Below are 16,399 nucleotides of genomic sequence, written 5' to 3' on the forward strand. Positions count from 1 at the left end.
TCGCTTGAAGTTGTCGAGCTCATAATAAAAAGTGGGACTTATAAAGTTAATGATAGCATGAGACCAGCTATGTTGTTATTTTTATCCCGCAGTGCTCCCAGTCTGTGTAATTCATAAACGCGAATTATGCACAGTATAATCAGATGACTGACTTGAAACCTAGTAGTTTTCTGTAAAGATAACAGGCTTGTATTAATAGTGGAATGTTTATTTGCAAAGGCTAGCACTGCTAATGCAGGGCTGGAGCTCTTGAAACAACAGCTCTTGAAGCAACAGCTCACTCGCATTTAAAGCAACATACTCAAAACAGCGCATTTTGGCTCACACCCTAAAAGTGGCAATTTTAACAAGCTGTAAAAATTTATCTGTGGAGTATATTGAGCTAAAACTTCACATATACGCTCTGGGGACATCAGAGACTTATTTTATATCTTGTAAAAAGGGGCCTAATAGGTCCCCTTTAAATATCCACAATACATGCAAAGAATAATTCGGTCAGGAATGAACAATACATAAGGAATAATTCATGTAAGGAATAATAACTCCTACATAATAACTCCTAATACTACATTCGCCGTGCATTCCGTTAAAGGGCATATTCCAGTTTAGAGACTCCAGTGAGTCGATGTACAGAAAAATAATGTAGGAACTAGATTTTCTTTAAAATATACTTTAAAATACGCTATTAAGGCTTCTGGAGTAATTTTTCTGAGAGAATTTTACTTCCGCATCTGAAAACCGGCAAAACCGGAAGTGACATAACGACAGGGAGAGCGGTCCATTTTAACCATAGGAAAACAATGGATCGCAATGACAGTTCGGACGCTGAGGAAGTTTTAAATGTTTATTTATACTTGTGTGATGGACCACAGATAAAATGATGAGCCTGCTATGCAGCCAAGAGAGCAGGGACAGGCCAGGATTAGACAGAACAGCGGTCATAGGAGACAAATTGAGTTGATGTGCGAGGAGAACAGAGCAGGTGTCTTGGTGAGAGACCAGTGTTAGCTTACAGATATACACGTTAGCTAATGATATGTAAACAGGCAATAGCAAATCTCGTATTGGTCATCTATAAGTATTAATACTTCCCAGTAACCGAGACTAATAAGCGTTGATCAGGCATGTCACGCTCGTTAATATCTGACACTAACGTTACGTATTATAGCGGTTTCTCATCACCGCAGGGGAGAGAGAGAAACACATTTTTGTTTCTTTAAGTGTTTGTGTGGTAAATGCGAGGCCATGGTCACAGCTGAGGAAAGTCAGTGCTGCAGGGAGTTAGATATTGGGTCTTAGTGGAGAATGTGACCCCCACACTTGATGTGCAGTTTCTGACTCTGCACCCAGGCTTTGAGGCTTGCTGTCTGAAACCATATGTGCTACAGATAGCCTATATGCAGTTCCGACAGGATCACGGACCTCTCCAGGGCAGCAGACACATGTATGTTTAGGGCAGAGATCATTTATTACTCTGAGCTAAATACTTGTATGTATAAATACAGTGTATTAAAGATTTGAAAACCATCTGAATATTACACTTTGCCTATATTTAGGTAGATCACAACTACCTGTAAGTCACAGTTTTTGATGCCATTGGTATAACACATTCAATATTGACAGCATACAGACAAGTTGTCCGCTGGGCCTATGGTGTTCTGAGCAGCCCTAACCTGCATGTGTTGTGTCGGCCATTAGAAGGAGGACTTTATATAAAGGTTTTGAATAGCCCCATTTTGTTGACAATCAATAAAAAAAAAAAAAAAAAAAAATCACAAATTGTCTTACTGTATAAAAACTTTATGAAGTTTACATTAGATATACATCAAGTAGATCTGCATTTATGGTTAATTCAATTCAGTTTTATTTATACAGCACTAAATCATAAATATTTCATAGCACTGTTAATACCCAACTGAAAACACAACATTGCAACTGTTAATTAACAAATTTATATACATGCATACACATACACACACACACACACACACACACACACACACACACACACACACACACATGCATCAAACATATACAACCGAAAGAAAAATATACCATCTTCCCCATATAAAAACATTTAACAATCTTTCAGTCTTGGTATCACACTAAGGTGTTGTTAAAGTGTGTTAAATCGTGAATGCTGTGCTAGACGCACGCCAACAGCCTGATCTTGTTGATCCTCTGGAGGGATCTGGAAAGAGGAGCAGGTGTAGTGGAAGACATGACAGTGCTGTTCTCTCATGGAGCCTGTGGTGACCTGCAGTATTCCGCTCTCAGACTGATGCATATGCTGGGAGAAGCAAGCGCAAGTTTAGATCTCATTCACTTCTGACAGTGCTTTTCCACTTGGCCTCCATCACTTCTGCATCTCCATTAGGAGTGGAAGCAGCAGTCCAGTAGAGGTGGTTCATAACAGCTGGCCTCCACTGCTCCAGATCTTCACACTCCCATCTTCCAAAGCCTTATAAACACACAACATGACAAAAAAAAATTACCAATTAGCTGTGCAAACAATGTTACTAAGCTGTCGCTAGACTTAATGGTTATAATATTAGCAAACTGAGGTTAACTTGCAAGCTATGCCTTCTCATATGGTAAAGTTTACACAGTTTTGAAAAATATATAACGATATTGCTAAAGCTTACAAGCTTGCTGCGGTGATATCCAACAACTTATGTACATCTCGTTGTGTCTCATTATTTAAATAATTATGTTCACTGATTTGGTAGTTAGCAGCAAATGTTAAAAAACAAGACTTACGGTGCATAGTTGACATTTTCGTTGGGCAGCATCTCTGACAGATCCGTGAGCATCATGTCTCCTGCCGGCGGCCGAACACAGGCTGACCGGCACCCGATGAACCTGCTGTGTGCACCGAAGAAAACGTACCAGCTCGGAGTCTCACTTGGTTCTTGCTTGTATATCCCATGTTAAACGGCATCATATCGCCAGGATGATAATCTTCCGGTGTAAAGTGATCACCAAGTTAAACACCACAGCGTTGTTTGAAGCAGATGCATCAGTGAAGTCCCGTCTCTTCAGCTGCACAAACGCACCGAGGTCCGGAAGATACGGTCCTAGTTCTTGTTAGGAAACCTGTGGACTCGATGTCCTGACAGGCTAGAGTTTGTGCAACCTCCACAAATGCAATAATTTACCATGACAATGATGAATTGAAATAAAAATGACTAACGAAAACACACTGACTTGCGCGCGCTCCAAAGTCAAAGAAACTTACTTTTTCTTCTAAATTTGTGCCCTCATGCCTTGTAGGAAAATATCATATGAACCGTTATTGCAGGATTTGAAAATTTTACAAGGTTATATATTCATTTGAAAAAAAAAAAAAAAAAAAAACTACCTGCAACTTTATGCACTTTAAATAACTGCAAACCTTAGAACGTTCGTCAGCCAATCAGATTCAAGCATTCAACTGCCCCGTAGTATAAGGTATGATTAATAATAATAATAAAAAAAATTAATGGGGTCATGAACTGCCTTTTTTTTTTATTTTGTATAGTTCTCTGAGGTCCACTTATAATGTTATCAAGATTTTTACAAAAAAAAAAAAAAACTTTAGAATTTAGAAAAAAAAAATTTTTTTTAGAAGTAATAGGCTATTTTCTGCCTTGTTTTTCTAAGCGTGAATGATGATTCTGAAAGAAAACGCACCCGATGTCTGTTTGCTATAGTGATGAATGTAACTTTCATGCATCAGATTGACATAAACCTCACACTCTTATTTCAAGGTTGTTGTTAATTCTGTGGTTGTTTTTAAGGGTTTCTTTCGTGCATTCAATTTAATGACATTAAGTTAAAAGTCATTTATCATTCATTGGAAATGTGCTTATGCTTTTAGACACTTAGTTTTTGTTCCATGCAAATGCACAGCCTTCAACTGCTCAGGTAATGGTATGATCATGAGCCACTGAAAAACTACAGAAAAGTAAAACTACTTTACCAAGTTCAACTATTTTACTTTAGCAGTACTGCCCACGAGTACTAAGGGGAGATCCCACATGGGCTTATTTTGGCTGGTCAGAAAATGTGTCAGTGAGAGCTATGAATGGAGCGCGAGCTCAATCCTGTGACAGACGGTCGTGGAGCATGTGAAGGAGAGATCTGAGGGCACGAACAATGCGGTTTAAGATCTCCATTAATTGGTGCTTGTAGTATTTTAATGTGTATATATTTTAAAGCACTGAATCACTATAGAAATCACGAATTCATATAACATTATTTGGTGTAATGCAATGTGTTTGTGCGGTTTAAGGTTCAAAAAACTAATTTTCCACATACTGTACATTATTGTTGCTCCTCTATACTCCGCCTTTCTGAAACGCATCGATTTTTACAAAGCTCATCGTTCTGAGAAGCAAAGCGTACTCTGATCTTTTGGAAGCCCAAACAAAGTAGTTTCGCTTTCACAATGAAACAGCGTTTCCACCACATGGCGGCAGCAACAATGCCACAGCGAGAATAATAGTTCCACCTTCTTTCTTTGCATATACATTTGGGTGGTGTTTTGCAAATCTTCCCACACAGTGATGTAGACATGTGGGGGCGTGTTTAAACGAGGCGTTTTAGGAGGGCGTGGTCGAGTCTTAACTTTTATAAAGAATATCTCTTTGGTTTTGAGACTTTAGTTTTTGCAACTTCAGGGATCTTATCTATGCACAAACAGCTTTTAACACTCCAGAGAGAAAGGAAAACTTGAAAATCGCATCATATGGCCATCATAAGATCGATGCATATCAGGAATTTGTAACCAATGCATCGAGAAACCGAGTGAATCGTTACACCCCTAGCAGATGGGCTGCATGAGAATGCAAATTCACTCTCTGACAGCAGGTGGCGCTTATGGAACAACAACAATAGTGTTTCCTTGGTTTTTACTGTAAACAAAGCAGCACTGCGCTTTATAAATACTACTTTTATACTAAGTATACTTCGCTTTTTACACGTACAGCTTTTTACAGCGTACAGTGCGTGTGACGCGAATTGCGTCATCAGAACAGTACGCGCAGCATCCGATTTTTGTAACCGCACGTACTTTGTGCGCTCATGTCACACATGCGTACTGAAGTTATTTTGCAGTAATCAGGTTTTCCCACATGGTGGCAACACTGTCCCGGGCCGTTGTTTCACAATAGAAAACGAAACTAGCGAAAATACAAAATAGCGGAGACTGCAAAAACAGATGCTCGCATTGACGAGTGCTTGTGAGCGAGAGGGTATGAGACAGCTCAGCTTTGGTTTAAAAGAATTCAAAAATATTTGTTATCAGTCATGACTTAACAGGGGAAAATAGAGCAGACACTGAACATGAATGAAGCTTTCTAGTGCGCATGTGTCGACCGCCTGCGTTCGTGTACAACTTCAAATGGAGTATACTTTGAAAGGCTACACGTTCGACTGTACGCTGTCCCTCGAGTACGCGTAAAAAGAGAAGTATACTTTGGCCTTAAGACTCCAATAAAATCTTTTGTCAAAATGAGTCACAATGAGCAAATTTTCAAAAATGAGTTTAATTTCACATTCTACATTAAAAGACCTTCAAAATGATTTATTAGACAGACTTCAAGTATCATCTCCGCTTAAAAATATGCAATCTAATCCTGTTTATGTGAGATAAGCCTGCTCCCAAGTCTGGAATGAGCATCAAGGAATCTAACAATCCTGGAGCATATCAAATCATCTACAGTAAAATCCACATAGTAATCCACATATGGGCCCCAGGCCTGCCCAAGTTTTTTTTATCTCACACACACACAAAAATTTGAACATTATAAAAGTTTTCTTGTAACTTTTTTCAAAAAGTGAAGCTTTCATATATTCTAGATTCATTACATGTAAAGTAAAACGTTTCAGAAGTTTTATTTTTTTTTTATTTTGATGATTGGAGCTTACAGCTCGTGAAAGTCAAAAATCCATTCTCTCAAAATATTTATATTTGAGTTACATTAAATGACCATCCCTACAGTATAAATTCCGGGTATCTCTTGTTATTTGAAACCACAATAATGGGGAAGACTGACTGACACCCTCCACAAAGAGGGTAAGTCACAGAAGGTTATTACTGAAAGGGGTGGCTGTTCACAGAGCGCTGTATCAAAGCATATTAAATAAAAAGTTGACTAAGGAAGAAATTGTGTAGGAAAAGGTACACAAGCAACATGGATGACCGCAAGATTGAGAATACTGTCGAGAAAAGCCAATTTAAACACTTGGGAGAGCGTCACAAGGAGTGGATTGAAGCTGGAGTCAGTGCATGAAGGGTAACCATGCTCAGACGTCTTCAGGAAAAGGGCTACCAAGCCACTTCTGAAATAGAAACAACGTCAGAATCATCTTACCTGGGCTAAGGAGAAAAAGAACTGTACTGTTGCTCAGTGGTCCAAATTCCTCTTTTCAGATAAAAATAAATTTTGCATTTCATTTGGAAATCAAGGTCTGGAGTAAAACTGGAGAGGCTCAGAATCCAAGCTGCTTGAAGTCCAGTGTGAAGTTCCCGAAGTCAGTGATGATTTGGGGTGCCGTGACGTCTGCTGGTGTTGGTCCATTGTGTTTTATCAAGTCCAAAGTCATTGCAGCCGTCTACCAGGAGATTTTGGAGCACTTTATGCTAGGGCTGTGCAATTAATCGCATGTGATTCTCATGCGCATCTCGTCAGTAAAGCCGGTTCCGTGATTGGCAGTAAATCGCCATCACCTGCTTTCAAATGGAGCGGCAGTTAATACACAGAGCCGTAGTTCATTGACAAGCTACGCAATATCGCGTTTATAATCGAATGCGATTCATCTGCGATTATGAACGTGATATTGCCTAGCTTGTCAGTGAAATCTGTGTAGTAAATGCCGCTCCATTTGAAAGCAGGTGATGGCGATTTACTGGCAATTACTGGCAAATTTTAATATTCCACCGAAAATGCAAATGTTTTTTTTTCGTCCAGTCCGACGAATCTTTTCAGTTTCGCAAAGCGAAAACACGGGCCGTCCAATCAGATTTTTTACGTGACCGGAGCAGCTGCTGTTGCACAAAAGGGTGAGAATGGTGGCAGAGTTTCGAAAACCAGTGTAAACAAACAACGAAGAAGAGTATCCCAGATAAGGGAGTGGATGCTGAGTTCTTATCATTGGTATTTGAGAAAAGATTTATTCTCACGTTCTTCATACGGAATAACATTTCTAATAATTCACTGAATCATGTGATCTGTAGCGCACAGTCCGTTTTCTTCAACATGCGTGTTATGAGTCAGAGCATGTTCACTCTCTAGATCTTCCAAATAAAATAAAAAAAAAATAAGAGTAAAACATTTTTCTACACATGAAATACGAAAGCAAATAGACATGATTATGATGATATATTTTCTGTATGCGTTTTGTATGCAGCTCATGGTATTTTTTTATAGCAATGGCTGTTTATGACAAATATTAGCAGTGTAGCATTATTAAACATACAAAGAGTGCATGTGTCTGCTTATTATAGAATCAAAATCAACTATAGATCACAATCTGAAGTTATTACAAGCACTCGATGGATTAAAGTGGGTAAGCAAATACATTAATAATTAAATACATTTTCAAGTGTAGCTTGTTGCTAATTGTACTTCTAATTATATTGTAGGATGTAACCTATTCTTTTTAAGCATTATAGACAAGTTTGTGTTTCTGGTGTAGAACCAAATTGTGTTTATCTTAATTTAGATGTTAAATCCACATATGAGATAGCCTACATATCTGAGGAAAAATATATTGTTGGCCGGCGCCATCTAGCGTGCAGGCGTGAATTAGTAGAAGGCGAACATTCGTTTCGCGCTCTGTGTGAAAGCACTGTTCGTCGGCGATTCGCCTTGCTTTTTCGCATTGCGCTCAGTGTGTAAAGGCCTTAAAGGGATACTCCACCCCAAAATGCTAATTTTGTCATTAATCACTTACCCCCATGTCGTTCCAAACGCGTAAAAGCTTTGTTTGTCCTCAGAACACAATTTAAGATATTTTGGATGAAAACCATGTGTTACTGATGACAGAGAGTAGCGTACACACTTTGCGTCCATCGAATGCTCTCCAAAATGGTGCTACGTTGACACAGAGAGGAGACGAATTGTTGAATAATTGTTATTTTTATTTTCGTTGCGTACAAAAAGTATTTTTGTCGCTTCATAAAATTCAGATTGAACCACTGATGACAATGTTTTTTATACTTTTCTGTGCCTTGACAGTGTAATTTACTTGGCGGTCAATGGGACAGTCACAAGTAGTAGTAGTAGTAGTAGTAGCCCTTTATTGTCACTAGTCACAAGTACCAGTGAAATTAGCCATCAACCTGTCCATACATACACAAACATACATACAATATGACAAGGGGGTAGACAGGACAGGAAGACAGGGAATTTTGGAAGATAATACAGCATAAACATGAGGAAGGGAGAGGAGAAAAAAAAATATAACCCCCAGACTATGCTCCTGCGGGAGTACAGTGTGAGAACAGGAAAAAAAACACCTCAGCAACAGAAGCACATAATCATAACATAGACACATGACTAGCAACGGGGGGAGAGTTTGATCCAGCTCTGGCAAGCAGCCATCCGGTCCTGCAGCCCAAGGCGCTGGTCACAGACCCGCTTGTCAGGTGGCGGTGCGAAGCGGCGAAGGCGTTGGATTAGGGTTGGGAGGTGAAATGCATATCAGTATATGAGTGGAGTTCGTGTGTTCGTTGGCCTGGTGAGTCGTCACGCTGGAATTCAAAAACAAGTTGCCTCAGTCCGCAGATTGTAATAGCGACACAGCAGGTTGCCACAGAAACAGCCTTGGTCAGGACCCCGACAGAGTCAACAACATCAGATGTCTGGAAGGGGGGAGGAACGCAAGAGAGCGTCTTCACTGCAGTGCTCTTCCGGGGTTGTTTACACCAGCAGTGACCTTGCCGAGCCAGCTGGTTTAGGGGAGCCGAAAGAAGATAAGATTGTTTGGTCTTGGATTGAGTAGCCGCATTCCAATTTCACGGCTACTCTCTTAGTCCTTTCTGGTCTCCAAATCCATCAATTTTCAATCACGACGGGCAGCCTTGTGAGGCTTTGGACAGCTGTTTCCGTCTCCTGAATTCTTCGATAACCCAGAGCAAAGCTTAATCCAATCAGCAGAAAACCCGTTATCGTGGTTCCGAATAGGTAGATGTCAATGTCCTCCATGGAAAGAGCCGCCAGACACACGACCCCGATCAGGTTCCCCGATCCCCTCGATCCCAGGCTTCTCGTCGAGAAGATGGTGTCAATTTCTTTGCGAGACCAGTTGATCAAATCCATGATTTTTCAGTTTTTCAGAGCACTGCAGAAGGAATCTCTCAAGTACAAGACGAGACGAAGAGCAAGCAGGGAAGATAAGGGGAGGACAGGAGAGAAAATGCGACCGCCTTCGCTGAGAGCCAAACGAGAAAGCTTCCCGGTTTTCATCCAAAATATCTTAAATTGTGTTCAGAGGACGAACAAAGCTTTTACGGGTTAGGAACGACATGGGGGTAAGTGATTAACGACATAATTTGCATTTTGGGGTGGAGTATCCCTTTAAGACTGTGTAAAAGGTGTGTGGACGTGGATTAGTAATCTGGCCCCTTGGTATAAAGGAGAAAAAAATGCTGGCCCTCGTCACTATCAAAGTTGCCCATACCTGAAATAAGAGATTCATTGTGCAGTGTAGAGCTTCATTGATTATAACAAATTTTTGTGCGACTGCGATGAACTGAAACCTTTATAATTATTATAGGGAGTGCTCTACGCGCTTTGGCTAAAGTACCTTATCCTACAGAAAAGCATTAAAAACGGCTAGATCTGATTACTTTTCGTCTCTTCTAGAAGAAAACAAGCATAACCCCCGGTATTTATTCAATTCAATGTAAAAATGTACATAGCTTAAAAGTGAATTGTATATAAATAATTACAATTAATTATGATTAAATACAATTATTTATATCGGCTGACAGTAATAACTGTAGCAGAATTAAATTGCCATCAACTGATCTCTCATTCCAGCAAACATTCAGTGCAAGTTCATATCAACTTTAAGAAAGGATATTTTCTTGGCCACAGATAATACTTTCCCAAGTATTAATACATTAGAGCATGTAGTAAGGATCAAAAATATTAAAGGGACATTAATTTGCAAGGCAGAATCAGAAACTCATGTAATTTGTGCACACGAGTTTTAGTAAAGGAAATTTGCATATGAACTGGATTGGAAGTTGATATACAAACTATTAAAGATTCCTAGAACACTTATATGTTGCGTAGGTATCGACATATAATATACACTCTCAATTAGATCATCCGAAGACGAATTGATAGAGACCAAACATAGTATAAGTGAGTTAATATTAACTAGTGTTCTATCATAAGCATGCATAAAACAGGATACAGTACATAAGAACAGTAATAATATACACAATGACTTAAAGATATGCGTGTTCATTCAAAGAAGGGTTTTTCTATGAATTAATTAAAGAAGAGTCCATTTTTATGGCCTAATGTCTCTTTTTCCTAAGGGAAAATGAAGTGAGTGTTGCTCTGCCCGCATTCCTTTGAGTTAGGGGTGGGCGATATGGGAAAAATATCATATCACGATTTTTTTCAGAAATATCACGATTCACGATTTTATCACGATTCTTTGTCATGTTGGTTTTACAAGTTGTCTGAGCATTACAGCCAAACTAGAAAGACAAAGCCTTTCAAAGTAACAAAAAAGACATGGCAGATATTTAGGCCAAAGTGAGCGAAGATAAAAATGTGTCATCATTCTATCTTTCTTATTAAAAAATAAGAACAAAGATACACATTACAAATACACATAATATACAAATAAAACAAACAGTGCTTTATTTTCAGGTACAATAAGTGCAGGAGCATTCAATGAAATTGAATGAACAAATATAAAAATAAAACACTAGATAGACTGATTCCTAAAGCAACTGTATTAAAAGTTTTTCAGTCAAGAATAGTGGGTGATTTTTCTCTTTGCGTTTTGTTAACGTTAAATGAATAGTTCCCCCCAAAACTAAATAGTCATCTGTCTGTCAATTCTGTCATAATGTTTTATTTTTATACCAATCATTTACTCAAAAGTTGTTTTAAGCCTGACTGGGTTTCTTTCTTCTGCTGAACATAAATGCTATTTTGAAGAAGGTAGAAAACCAAACAGTTGCTGGTCCACAGTGACTTCCATATGATTTTTCTTTCCTACGATCAAATTCAATGTAGACCAGCAACTGTTTGGTTACCCTCATTCTTCAAAATATCTTATTTTGGGTTCAGCACAAGAAAATAATAGATCTTTGGGACAACATGTGAGTGAGTAAATAATGACAGAAATTACATTTTAGGGTGAACTATCCCTTTAATGACAGTCGACATGTTTAGTGTCCTGTCTCTTTAAGAGCTGCACGCATCTAATATACAGGCACGCATCGGTTTCTCTCTTAACTATTTACTTTTATTTTAGAGATAACCAACTGAGTCTGTATGTAAACCTTGTGTGTTTTGACAATATTAGCGCAAATATAAGTTAGTTGAGTAATCAGGCGCTGTTAGGCAGGCTTGAAACTGCATCTCTAGAAACCAGAGCTTGGCAAGAGTAATAACTAAAATAATACATCATACACATTCTGCTATTTGTGTATATTTAAAAGAATGAAACATTTAACCAGCAAGGCTTGTGTGCAAATAATGTACTTTTGCGATCGCGAATAAGTGCAGTGTCCTGTCAGAGTAACTCTACTGCTGTATGTCGTGTTGTACAGTATATAGAGACCGCGGCGCCAGAACTGTATTTGACAATGTGTGCTGTAGCACGATACTACGATATTTCTTAAAAAGCAGATCGTGGAGACATTTTTATCGTCCACGATCAAAAATCGTCATATAGCACACCCCTACTTTGAGTTAATAAAACAAGTGTTATCAGATGGGTTGCCATGGAACCAGGGGCCTGGAGTCATTGACAGACATACCAGCACCCAGTATGTGTATTGGGTGGGGTGGGGGTGGGGGGTCTGTGACCATTTGTTGATCTAATAACTAATTGATTTGTTAAATCAAATGCAAAATTGTGTGTCTGATTGGTCCAAATGCTACAACGGTCACTAAATTAACGAAAAATAAAGCATCAACAGGTGTTGGCATTCCCCAAGAGCACAGCAGTAATGACTTTATGAACTACTTTACTTCCAAGAGCGATACTATCAGAGATAAAATTGTAATCATGCAGCCGTCAGCTACAGTATCGCATCAGATACTGCACTATAGATCCCCTGAGGAACAATTCCACTCATTCTCAACTATAGGAGAGGAAGAATTGTATAAACTTGTTCAATCATCTAAACCAACAACATGTATGTTAGACCCTATTCCATTTAAACTGCTAAAAGAGCTGCTTCCAGAAGTCATAGATCCTCTTTTGGCTATTATTAATTCATCATTGTCATTAGGAAACCTTCAAATTGGCTGTAATTAAGACTCTCATTAAAAAAAACACAACTTGACCCCAAAGATCTAGTTAATTACAGACCGATCTCAAATATCCCTTTTCTGTCAAAGATACTAGTATCCTCACAATTATATTCCTTCTTAGAGAAAAAATGGTATCTGTGAGGAATTCCAGTCAGGATTTAGACCGTATCATAGTACTGAGACTGCTCTCGTTAAAGTTACAAATGAACTGCTTCTATCATCTGATCGTGATTGTACTTCTTTAATAGTGCTACTGGATCTTAGCACTGCGTTCGACACTATCGACCACAACATTCTTTTGAATAGACTAGAACACTTTGTTGGCATTAGTGGAAGTGCCTTAGTATGGTTCAAATCGTACTTATTTTATTGCCATCAATTCGTAGCAGTGGATGAAGAGGTATCATATCGATCACAAGTGAAGTACGGAGTACCTCAAAGCTCAGTACTAAGGCCGTTACTTTTTACGCTTTACATGTTACCCCTGGGAGATATTATCAGGAGACATGGTGTTAGCTTTCACTGTTATGCTGATGATACTCAGCTCTATATTTCTTCGCAGCCCGGTGAAACACACCAAATTGAGAAACGGAATGCATAGTCGATATAAAAATACTGGATGACGAGTAATTTATTACTGCTAAATTCTGAAAAAACAGAGGTGTTAATTATCGGACCGAAAACCCCCACATGTAATAACCTAGAACACTAACATTGACGGCTGCTCTGTCATTTCTTCTTCATCAGTTAGGAACCTAGGTGTGCTGTTTGATAGCAATCTTTCATTTGAAAGCCATGTTTCTAGCATCTGTAAAACTGCGTTTTTCCATCTCAAAAACCTATCTAAATTGCGACCCATGCTCTCAACGTCAAATGCAGAGATGCTAATTCATGCTTTTATGACCTCAAGGTTAGACTATTGTAATGCTTTATTGGGTGGTTGTTCTACACGCTTGATCAACAAACTACAGCTGGTCCAAAAAGCAGCAGCTAGAGTTCTTACTAGAACCAGGAAGTATGACCATATTAACCCAGTTCCGTCAACACTGCACTGGCTCCCTATCAAACATCGTATAGATTTTAAAATCTTGTTAACTACTTATAAAGCCCTGAATGGCTTACCTCCTCAGTACCTGAGCGAGCTCTTATCACATTATAGTCCTCCACGTCCGCTGCGTTCTCAAAACTTTGGCTGTTTGATAATACCTAGAATATCAAAATCGACTGCGGGCGGCAGATCCTTTTCCTATTTAGCACCCAAACTCTGGAAAAATCTACCTAACGCTGTTTGGGAGGCAGACACGCTCTGTCATCTACAGACCTGCAAACTCATCAGAGAAAAAAAGGTGACAGTGTTGGGGGGGGGGGGGGGGGGGGGGTTGGGGTGCAGAATGGGCGACGCTGACACTGTGAACGCATTAGCCTTGCACGTTCGCCAGATTCTAAATAGCCATTGTTTACAAGTAATGCGGCGCATCCAATGCAACAAGACGTCAAATTGCTTTGTTACACTGTATTACTCTCGCATCAGCTGTTGTCTAAACAGTCACATCTACCCACATCAACACATCAAAAACGCTTTAAAAGTAGAGCTACATCCAGCTGACTTGAATGACTGCTGCGCACACGACAACCTCCATAACGTGTCGTTAATCAGGGTAGCTCAGAATTGGAGTAGTAGCCAGAACTCAGGGCAGAGCACCTGGCTTAAGTTAGGGGCTAATGATAAGGTTGCAACCTAAGTTGGCTATCTGAAATACTATATCAGGGCTCCAGACAAAAAAATCGAGTAAGGAGCCATTGGCTCCTATAAAAGAAAAACTTAGGCGCCAAATAATTTTTTTAGGTGCCACAGAATAAAAGTGGTTTATTTTATTATTATCATTTTATTTTTCCCCCCTATTTTAACATTTCAATCATTTTGTCATGTGTTTATGTCTTATCTTTTCTAGGCTTTATCAGCATTTTAATCCATCTTGTAGATGATCAGGTCGACCGGGGGACTAAGGTTCACTTAAAGTGTGAATTAAATGTCTTTTACAACTTGAAATATACAGTCACAAAGAATTGTTCGTTACACAGAATCTGTACCAATATCATGGACCATAAGCATCACTTGGCAACTGAGTGCAGTGCATCCTATAAATGTTGTCACGTCTTTCACACATTCAGTCTGTTTTTCTTCATTAGTAAAATGCAATTTTATAGGAGGAGTATCATGTACAACAGAATAAGTAAAAATATTAATATGCAACAGCGCATAAATCAGAATCAGAATCAGAATCAGAATGAGCTTTATTGGCCAAGTATGTTTACACATACAAGGAATTTGTTGTAGTGACAGAAGCTCCACAGTGCAACAGAAAGACAGTAACAGGACAGGACACAGGTAATGAAACAAAATAACAGGAAATAGCCAATAGCCAATGTACAAAGCAGCAAAAAAAATAAAAAATACACAATATATAATATATAATATAGGCGACTATGTATGTACAGGTGAAGTATGTGCAAATTAGAAATGAGAAAATAAAATAAGTGAGTGTGGTGAATGGATAATGTATTAGTTGTGTGTTCTACGTTTATTTATTGAGTGTTCATGAGATGTATTGACTGAGGGAAGAAACTGTTCCTGTGTCTGGTCGTTCTGGTGCTCAGAGCTCTGTAGCGTCGACCAGATGGTAACAGTTCAAAGAGGTTGTGTGCTGGATGTGAGGGGTCCAGAGTGATTTTACCAGCCCTTTTGCTCACTCTGGATAAGTACAGTTCTTGGAGAGTGGGGAGGGTTGTAAATAAATAAATATAGCAAAACGCTCCTCTTTATAGTTATTTTTTCTAGCTGACTGATGAGTTTATGGACACTGAGTGGTTATTCTGAGGTAAATGTATTACAATGCAATGTTTACAAGCTTTATACATTTCCTCAGTTTGAAACACTGAATGAGCTTTTACATAAAACATTTCAGTAAGTTGTACTATAGGCTTTCTTATTGCCTACCTTTTGATCATGTTCATTTCATACTATAGTAGTAAATCGAAATATAAAATGGGTTCACTTGCTGCTTTAACTGAGGTGCTAAAGAGATCGCACCTGAGCATTAAGTGCGATACTCTCCGCTCGCGCGATCCGGACGCATACACGGACCGTGTGGACGCGGGGTACTGGTGTTTATATTACCGAAAGTGTGCGCTTGTGGTCCGCATTAAAGAGCACCCAAACCGCATAATTTGAATTTCGTAGCATTTTAAAGCTGATACTTTGTTTATTAAAAAGTAAGACAGCACAAAGCTTTTTGCGATTACTGGATGGCAAGTGCGCTTCAAATAACAGGAAGTCCATGCATTAACAGAACACAGCATATAGACTAAGATCTCGATAAGAAGAAGCCATATTAGTAATGATTATAAATGAGACATGTTGACGATATTGCCAGTATCCACAGAGCTGACAGCTTTACCTGTTGAAGTTTGTTCAAGTTGTGCACGAAATAGACACGGCTTTTCTGCACTTGCACTTTGGGGCTGTTTACACCTGGTCACTTCATGCATTTTTTCCTGATCGGATAGCTATCTGATCCTGAAAAGACCAGGTGTAAATGCCGTCCGAAACGCATTCGAGACGGATATAAATCCAATCGCTCGAACCACTTCAGGAGGTGGTCTGGGCGAAACCGGACAAGTGTAAATGCATCTGGTTGTTGAAACCACATATGGTAATTTTACTCCTCCCATAATATTAAAATAATAGACGTGTGAGAGCGTTTTATAGGCTATATGGCATGTTATAGTCAGATATGACAGCGCAATGCAACAAGCATCACCGCGGATGAGTAGCGGAGTATTTCTTCAGCAAGCGACGCGCAACCTGAATGAACCTGAAAGTAAGTCGCAGACGCTCAACA

At 39.1% G+C, this 16,399-nt stretch overlaps 1 protein-coding gene across 2 annotated transcripts in view; it reads right to left on the reverse strand.

Moving 5' to 3' along the window:
• The window catches only part of LOC306857856 (mediator of RNA polymerase II transcription subunit 1-like), an 87,360-nt gene that overhangs the window by 58,659 nt on the left and 12,302 nt on the right, over positions 1-16,399 (reverse strand). The window lies entirely within an intron of this gene.

This window comes from Barbus barbus (genome assembly GCF_936440315.1).
Source record: "Barbus barbus genome assembly, chromosome: 38".
In the NCBI taxonomy this organism is placed as follows: domain Eukaryota; kingdom Metazoa; phylum Chordata; class Actinopteri; order Cypriniformes; family Cyprinidae; genus Barbus; species Barbus barbus.